The sequence below is a fragment of the Sinocyclocheilus anshuiensis genome, unplaced genomic scaffold (assembly GCF_001515605.1).
Source record: "Sinocyclocheilus anshuiensis isolate Anshui unplaced genomic scaffold, SAMN03320099.WGS_v1.1 scaffold159, whole genome shotgun sequence".
Classification (NCBI taxonomy): domain Eukaryota; kingdom Metazoa; phylum Chordata; class Actinopteri; order Cypriniformes; family Cyprinidae; genus Sinocyclocheilus; species Sinocyclocheilus anshuiensis.
Genome location: NW_015549567.1, coordinates 323233 through 333065, shown reverse-complemented (window position 1 = coordinate 333065; position 9833 = coordinate 323233). Strand labels below are relative to the sequence as shown.

At 35.5% G+C, this 9833-nt stretch overlaps 1 protein-coding gene across 1 annotated transcript in view; it reads left to right on the top strand.

The window, feature by feature from the left end:
• Positions 1–9833, top strand: part of LOC107657272 (thyroid hormone receptor alpha) — a 159765-nt gene that overhangs the window by 56037 nt on the left and 93895 nt on the right. Inside the window, exon 2 of the mRNA XM_016445306.1 lies at positions 4593–4668. The gene's annotated coding sequence lies outside the window, so the exon portion shown is untranslated. The remainder of the gene's footprint in view (positions 1–4592; positions 4669–9833) is intronic.

Below are 9833 nucleotides of genomic sequence, written 5' to 3'. Positions count from 1 at the left end.
CAAAGCGGCAATTAATCGTTCAAAGTCCACTTATGTTATTCTGTGTGCTTAAGATCTTTTTTTTTCTTTCTACAAGTTATCTTAAGGGTTTTTCCATTGTTTTAATTTTAGTTTTAATATGACATTATAATACCATGCATATTTTTCCTTTTTTTATTTAAAGAAGAAACCAATCCAATGAATATATGCCATTTGAGGCTTAATGCTATAGAAAAGCAATAAAGGTTTTTCAGTTTGAGGGTTTTCAGCTTGTTTATTTTCATCTAAAAATATGGCATGCGGTTGCTTCAAACAATGATATAACATCATTCAATGTAAATTGTGATAATCATAATTAATAATCGCAATTACAATTTCAAGGGAATAATCGACAATTATGATTTTTGTCATAATCGTGCAGCCCTACTCCGAATTAACTTCTTTTGTGGACGCGTTCTTCACGCAACAACGTGCAGAAACACGGCAACTAAACTCTAAAAATTCAGCGTTTTATTGTAATAGTGTTCTCATTATAATTGTTATGTATATGACGGTCCCAGTCATAGTTATTAATATTCTGCATTGTTGTTTGTCCTGCTTGCGCTGCGCACTGAAGGGATAATCACCGTAGTACTACAAGCGCGTTACTGCAGCAAAACTCAACCAAATGCATCTTTTCAGATTCTTATTTACAGCATTATTTTAATAGGCTGTGTATTAACTTATTGGGAGAAAACCAGTAGCTCTGTGTGAAATCAGACATTTGAGCACCCCCATATAGCCAAAATGGCATGATCATAACACTCCACGAATATTCGACTGTGAGATTGGTAGTCGAACCAGGCTCCTCCTATCGAAGCATCGAATCTTCGACTATTCGGGGTCACCAAATATACATATTAGTGCTGTCAATCGATAAAAAAAAAAAACGAATTAATCGCACATTTTTCTGAAATTAATCACAATTAATCCTACCTAACATTAACGGTTTTTAAATATACTTTTATATTGCAATAATTTCCCATTCAATCTTCAAATTAATGTATAAACAACATAAAGACAGTATATTTTGTAATATTCATTTAATGGCATCTTTTTTTTTTATGACTGAAGGCCAGTATCAATGATACCAATACTGATCTCTCTATAAAATTGCCCCCCCCCCAATATTTAACCACTGACTATAGCCATTCAACATTACAGTATAATTGAGAGCTATCAATTTTAACATTTATTAGTCTAAAAAATAACTTCTAATTTAAGTGAACTTAAAACAATCTTCACATAAACCCATTATAATAAATATCATATTTACCTGTGCCCTAAAGCAGAAATATGCAGAAATTGAAGTTATCAAACACTAAATTCTAAATTAAATATAGATGAATCCTTAAAGCTATAAAAGTTATTTTTTCCTCTTTTTTTTTCTATATATATATAAAAATGTCGCACTACAAAAACACATTAAAAAAAGGCAAGCAAAACTTTTCTCAGAAATAAATTTCTGAGCCATTTTTGGTATTTATTTTTGCCTTTTAAGGCAGCTTTAATCACCTTTTTGGTAACTTCATGACTTAACTGACCACGACATTGCATGCACGTAGTTTATTTAGCACCTTGATATGAAAGGATACAGACTACAGCGCGCACCGGTGTCTTTGTGCGTGCAATTGAAGAGCACGCGCTGCGAGCACAGTACCGTTTCCGCGCTCGCTTGACTCGTGCCTGGCTCTGAAGTGAAGTGGAGCGCGCGTCTGAAACGTCTCCCGTTTTCAGTCGTTCTGCGACTGAATAAATGCACTTCTTGTCAAGAGAAAAAGTGACAGAAGCGGCAGTTGTGAGTGGGGTGGCCAACCCTAGCCCCGCTATATATATATAAAAATGTCGCACTACAAAAACACATTAAAAAAAGGCAAGCAAAACTTTTCTCAGAAATAAATTTCTGAGCCATTTTTGGTATTTATTTTTGCCAATTGGTGCCAAGGTAATTTTAATCACTTTCTAGGTGTTTTTTGTGTTTCACTTAAATAGTTCTGTAGCATTACATGAATTTTTAAAAGTGCAAATATTCCACGTGGTCTCTAAATGAATACAAGGTCATAAAAAATGCTTGCAAAAAAACAAGCCGCAGTGGCCTGTTTCAGATCTCGTACCTGGACGTGGCAGGATGGGATGAGTTTGGATGTCAGATAAATATACACCCAACCCCCCTGATGGAGACCAAGTAACAGCATGAGGATTTATTTCAGCGATCAGAGAGCTAATACTGTTGGCTTTCAATTCAGTGGCTTAAGATCTGTTATCTATATCTAGAGAGCATCCATGCCAGAGCTGTAATTAAAACAAGGACTCTATTGGCAATTTGAGACGAAGCCTTTTAAAGAAAAAAACCCTCCGTTTTCCCTCTGCTCTCCCCAGAGGAAGCTAAACCTTCTCTGAATCTGGCATCTAGACTGCACTGCTGAATAGACAAAGTACCACAACTCTGTCATAATTTCATACTTTCAATGGATCGTTCAGCTGTACTCACTGCAATGTGTTTTCATTCATACATTTGTACAGTGTCGGCAGGAGACCAGTTTGCTGTTCCAGTAGTGGTACTGGCCATTGAAACAAATCTTGTTTTTTTCATACACAAAGGCGTCTATTCATGTAACTGCTGTGCAGCTGACAACAGACCCGCTCTCAAAAATAAAAGACCAAAAAGTCTTTGAAGTGTGTTTCACACCAGCACAGAATCAAAAGTAAAAGGTAGTTTAGACACAGCTTATTTTTGAGAGCAGGTATAAACAGCTTGGTCTATACCTGCCTTATAACTGTTTTGTTTTGTTTAAATACTTGCTTTTTCCACAATGTTAAGCAAAAGAAATGAATCTGGAAGTGATGTGATTAGAATAGCTGGATTGAGTTGTTGAATAGAAGTTGAGTATTTATTGGAAAGGCCACATGCATATATGCGCATATACACATTCTCTAAACTAATGGTTCTCAAAAGGTTTTTTGATTCCTGTGAACTTTGTCTGAGACAATATTCAAAGGCCATTCTATCTAACCTGATGTGTATATAAAAACAAACAAGATTAAGAAATAAGATACACTGCTGTAACCATAAGCTATGCAGTGGATGAACTGTAATTTACAGTGAGCCACTTTACAGTGAACACAAATTGTGGTCAAAAGTGGTTGACTGGTTTAGGTTTTGTTGTTCTTGGACAAAACAAAAATCTCTGCTTTCAAAATTATCCATATTCATATCTATTAGTTAGCTAGATGAAGTAACTTATAAATATATTGTTAAATTTGTGCTTGTTATAAATGTTATTTTTACTGAAAATTCTATTTATTTCATGTGCATACTATTAATATGCAGTTATATAAGTAATTTATATAATGTAAATGTATATTATATAACTAAATAAATAATTATTTACAAGTAAAGTAAATAAACATTAATATTATTTTAATATTAAAATAAAATAAATAAATAAAAATAAATAAATATGGGTTAAATATTTACTGAATTGTCAAGACAGAAAAAAACTGAACTGTTATGGCAAACTCATTGTGACATCTAAAAATGCACATTTCCATTTATTTATTTATGTATGTATGTATATATTCTGGCACTAAGTGCTGCTCTGTTTGTGTGTTATAACTAAGCCAGAAGCTTTATTTATTTTTTTCTGTAGCTTATTTCTGCTTCCTGCAAAGCTACTTTTAAAGTAAGTGTTTTTAGTAAAGTGTAGTATTACTGTATGGACCAGCGTTATAATTGTATAGGTTTAAGTGTTTCAGTCATGTGGCACTTGCTCTCCCAGTGTGGGAGTTTGGAGCAACTCCTTTGAGCAAACAGATAATCTGATCTCTGACCTGAGCTAATCAGGCACAAATTTGGCATGTCAGAAGCCTGTCTTCACGTCCTGCGCCTCCACTTCTATTTACATACTCCCTGAACCTAGATTTTCCCTTTTTTGTCTTTAGTCTTTGTGACATCTGAGTTCATCCATCCTCTCTTAAATTGAAACATTATGACATCAACACCCTCCCCCCAAAAAGCTCTTGTTGAAATCTGATTACATAACAAGATTAACCCCAGAAATTTAGACCTGCCACCTAGTGCTGCTAGTCCAAAAAAAAAAAAAAAAAGTAGGAATGTTTGTTTTTGAGAGCAGTTCTTTTAGGTTCAGGTCTTTACCGTTGCCTTATAATTTGTTGATGGCAATGATGCATTGATTTTAGACATTTTAGGAATGTACATGTTAATACCTGTTGCAGAGCTGGAATTCAACAAGATGACAGTAACAGAAGATGCACCAACCCACACTTAAAAAGGAGAACACGGTGTTTTTAGAAAAGGGCGCAGCGGTGCTTAGCAGACAGTTATCTGTGTTTTCTCTGTAAACAGCCTATTCGCTGCAGGGTTGTATTGGGATGTGGGAGATTAGCTTTTCATCAAGACTAAAGGAAAAGCTCCAGTGAAGGAAGGAGATTGTGGGGAGGAAGAGGAGAAGCCTAGGGCAGTTGCTTTTCTTTGTTAGGCTTTGTGCTGTGTGGCCTTGCCTGTTTGTTTTCCATACTCTGCATCTGAACAAGCCTCTTTTGATTTCTCGCAGGACGGTGTCCTACAGTTCCAGCAGACCCAGGCCTGGGGAAATCATTAACCGAAAAAAACAGCACAACAGGACACTGGTAGGTTGTGTGGCCTTACCTCTCTGTCTTGTACAGTAGCTGAATATATGTGATATGCTCCATCAGAATGAGTCATGTAAGTTGTAATGGGCAACTTTTGATAATTTTGGATTTTGCTGTTTTTGGAAAAAAAAAATCAAAAACATTCTATTTACCTTAGTTATTTATCTATATTAGGGCTGTGAATCGATTAAAGTATTTAATCGAGATTAATCGCATGATTGTCATGAGTTAACTCGTGATTAATCGCAACGTAATCGCACATTTTTATGTGTTCTAAATGTACCTTAAATTAATACTTTTCACGTTTTTAATACTCTAATCAACATGGGCATGGACACATATGGATGCTTTATGCGTGTCCATAGATAATTATGTTTCTGCTCCTTTAATAGTGAAGACAGGTGTTCCTCAAGGATCAATTTTGGGGCCAATTTTATTTTCTATCTATATAAATGAACTTGGTAAAGGAGTTGTACACTTTTATGCAGATGATACTATCATCTACTACACTATGGCTCCCTCTTTAAAAGTGGCAATGGACTCTTTACAGAATGCTTTTAATTTATTTCAGACTTCTCTTGGTAACTTAAAATTAGTGTTGAATGCTAAAAAAACTAAATACAAGATTTTTACACGGTCCAGATTATCATTTAATTATTTTATGATTCAAACTTTAAATGGTACACAGATTGAAACGGTCGCATCTTACAAATATCTTGGTATCTGGCTTGATGATAAGCTAACTTAGAGTTCTCATATCGATAGTCTTTTAAAGAAATTGAGACCAACGTTTATTTTTGTTTAAAAAAACGTTTATCCTTTGTTGCTCGAAAACGTTTAGTACAAAGTACTCTTCTATCAGTATTGGACTATGGTGATATAATTTATATGCATGCACCTCTGAATGTTTTGAAAAAATTGGATGTAGTTTATCATGCTGCTTTACGATTTGTTACTGGTACAAGTGTCCTTACACATCACTGTAATTTATATGAAATGACAAAATGGACTTCATTGTTCTTAAGGAGAAAAAAACATATGTTAATTTTTATTTTAAAAGCTTAGTGGGTAAATTACGTCGCTTTGGATAAAAGCGTCTGCTAAATGATTAAATGTAAATGTAAATGTATATATCTAGTTTGTTGACATACTGCACAAATTATTATTATTATGCACAAAAATTTATAATACCAGATCAACAGATAAACTCTTACTTAAGATGCCGATTTTTCATACAGCGATAGATCGTTCTGCTTTTTCTAATTATTGTCCGTATATATGGAATGAGCTTTAAGGTACATTACATATGGAACCTGTACCATCTCTCGCTATGTTTAAAAATATTTTAAAGTCTGTTTATATAGAACAGTGTACATGTTTTAATAACTGACTTGGATTTGTATTGTTTTTAAAAAATTGTGTTTTATGTTTGTTCATTGTGTGGTGATGTGTATTTCTTTGTAAATTTGTCCTTTGCTACCTATCTTAACCAGGACTCCCTGGTAGAAGAGATATTGTATCTCAATGGGACCTTCCTGGTTAAATAAGTAAATAAATAAATATATATATTTATATAAAATTTATATAAATTCAGTCTCTGCTTTTCATGAATAATATAATATAGTATAATATAATGTATTAAATTGTAATTATATTTCATAATATTATTATTATTAGCCTTGGTGAGCAGAAGACTTCTTTCAAAAACATTAAAACATTTTACTGACCCCAAACTTTTAAACAAGTCAGTAAGTAAATAAATAAATAAATATATGAGAATTTTTCTTATCTTAAGTTTTCATGACCGCCACCATTTAATTAAACGCTTTGGAGTCAAAGCATAATTATGCCTTTAGTAAGCAGATACTTTCATCCTTTCTTCAGCACACAAAACTCAAAATGTGTTTCTGATTCAGAATGACACAAAATGATGTAGCACATCACATGTCCCTGATTAACGTATAGCGCTGACCGCTTCCGTAAGACTTCCTTGGCTCAACCAGGCTACCAAATAGGGTGAAATGCAATGGTCCAGAAGCTTCGGGAAAAATATACTCTTTATTGGGAGGGGTGGGCTGGTGTCCGAAAGCCTTTGTATAAATGGCATCTAGTCTAGCCATTCTTAAGAAGGAAATCGGAGACACACATTCTCGGAATTCCAGCCTACTGTATGTCTGGCTGAAAAATGTGCCCCTTCCCAGCGCAGAGAGTTTCTAATACCTCCAAATGGAATTCAACACCCTTTGAGTCTAGGCTTGCAAACTTAGCTTTGTATTCATGTAGAGGATGTGTTTTTCCAGCAGACTATCCCAGTATGACAGATGTCCTGCGCTGGGGTCTCAAGATGAAAAATAATTACGCTATCATTTGGATTAGGAGGTGTTTTCTACACCTAGTCTGCAGCTATTTAGTCTTCTACTGAAGCTTAGCAGGAAGGAAAGCAGTTTTCCTCTTTCCTCTCTACTGTCCCGCAGGCAACTGCTGTAGATGAAGCATAATTGCAGTGTAATCCTGACCCTGGTCCGAAGGCTTTAGAAAAAAGCAGCAGAATAGATAATACCAGCTGTTTGCTGTTGCACAGATGTTGGAGAGAGCACCTCTAAACCTACCGTGTTGCACTTTCAGTTTGGTCATCAGCGTGCGAGGAGGAGCAGACATGTTCCCAGATGGACAAAGATATGTCTCTGCTGAATAGTGGAAAAATAGTAGCTATTATATATTTCAATTTATATGATGCTGAAGAAAAACATATTTGAGCACATTTATTTGTTATTTGTCTTTACTCTTTATCAGTTAACACCTCATAAACGAATGCTAACTCTAATGCTGAAAATACCCTTCATATGGAAAATATAACTATAATTTGTTTATATACCGGCTTTTGTTCAACTAGTTTTCTAAGTGATATCCATCAAAACTACTTTCTATTGTGCTGCTACTTATTGTGTTCAATGAAATTATAGTGTATATTCATACACTACCATTCAAAAGTTTGCAGTCAGTATGATTATTTTTCTTTGAAACAAATTGATACTAGATCAGCAAGGAAGCATTACATTGATCAAAAGCGACAGTAAATGCATTTATAATGTTACAATTATTTCTATTTCAAATAATTGTTGTTCTTTGGATCTTTCTACTCTGGGGAAAAAATAAATAAATCAGTGTCAGAGTTTCCACAAAAATACAGCACAGCTGTTTTCAACATTATTTAATAAGAAATGTTTCTTGAACACCAAATCAGCATATTGCTATCAAAGGAATAAATTACATTTTAAAATAGACAACATTTGTTTTAAATTGTAATAATATTACACAATATTACTGTATTTTTGATTGAACAAATGCAGCCTTGGTGAAAAAAACAAACATTAAAGGGATAGTTCACGAAAAATGAAAATTCTGTTGTTAATTACTCACCCTCATGTTGTTCCAACCCCATAAGACTTTTGTTCATCTGCGGAACACAAATTAAGATATTTTTGATGAAATCCATGAGATTTCTGATCGAGAATAAGTTGTGATGAGGACCGGCTACATATTCTCGTAGCTTCAGAACATTATGGTTGAACCACTGATGTCACATGGACTATTTTAATGATGTCCTTACTACCTTTCTGGGCCTTAAATGTGTCTGTTGCATTGCTGTCTATGCAGGGTGAGAAAGTAGGGATGCACCGAATGTTCAGCAACCGAAATTATTCGGCCGAAAATAGCCAAAAAAGCTATTTTCGCCAAATAAGCAAAAAGACCGAATAAATTGTACCGAACAATGATATGACGCGATCAAATAGCAACCAGCGCAGAGTGAGAGGCGCCCACTCTTTATAATGCAGCACACACGTCAGCAGTGTGGAAGCATTTAAACTGTCAGAGAAAGACGCAAAAATCATTGCACGCACCGACAGCGAGAGACTGTTTAGGACTGCATCGCATGTCTTCAATGAGAAGAGGAAGGGGTGTGATTGTTGCTGGTTACTGTATGATGATTGAAATCGCGAAATGTTTTCTAATACACGCGTGCATTGCATGTATTCTGACAGCGCTGCACGAACTCGCAGCAGATCTGCTTGTTAACCAGGGTTCAAAGTCCAAAGCGCGAGAAAAATCTACGCTGACACAGTCGTCAGTTGTTCAGTCACATTTTTATGCATTTTTACAAGGCATGTGACAATGCGATACGTACAACGTATTCGTAATGAGACTCATTTATGAATCTGTTGTCAACAAAAATAAGCATTGAGGTCTTCCGGCGCATTGTTTGGTTTCGGCTTCTGCCAAGAATTTTCATTTCGGTGCATCCCTATGAGAAAGCTCTTTGATTTCATCAAAAATATCTTAATTTGTGTTCCGATGATTGAACGGAGGTCTTTATTAATGTAATTAATGACAGAATTTTCATTTTTGGGTGAACTATCCCTTTTAAACCCTGAACTTTTGAATCTTTTTAAGAGCAGAAACCACTGGTTCATGCTACACACCCCATTGTTCAGTGTTTTACCAGACAAACCAGGTGAACTGTTTTTATTAAAGAGAAAAAACACTGTAGATAAAAAGGAACACATTTAGAAACACAGGGTAGCATACAAATGCAAAGTTAATGGGTAGCAGTTAAGTTTCCAGAACTTTCCCTGCATAAAACACCAAGATCAGAATGAATTACCATGTTGGTTTATGCTGGTTTGGTGTTATTAGTCTGGCAGGTGGGCAAACCCTAACCCACAAGTGGTGAAGCTGGTTGACCAAAGAACTTGCTGGTTAAACTAGTTAGAAGGTCTGGTGGGGACATCAGCTCTCAAAACATAACATATGCTTCTGAACAGCTATACTTGTGTTCTCTTTGAAATTCTGAAATTGGTGTTGCAGAAAAGAAACAAGAGCCAAATGTGATATGCATTTTCTTTAGCGGACTCTCAAGAGGTAAGAGGCCCTGTACCTGTGTTATAGGGCTTCACGCTTTGGGGTTAGAGGGGTGTTGGGGGAACTAGAGTTTACAGTATATTTTTGAGTTACAGTCTAGCATTCTTAACACCTCATAAATTACACCTGCTGCGACGCCACCGAGGCCTTCAAGCATGCTGATGGGAAGTGAAGTAAGCAGTGAGATCTGTGCAGGATATTGCTTTTCCGTGATACCCCCCCCCCCCCCCCCCCCGCCCCTT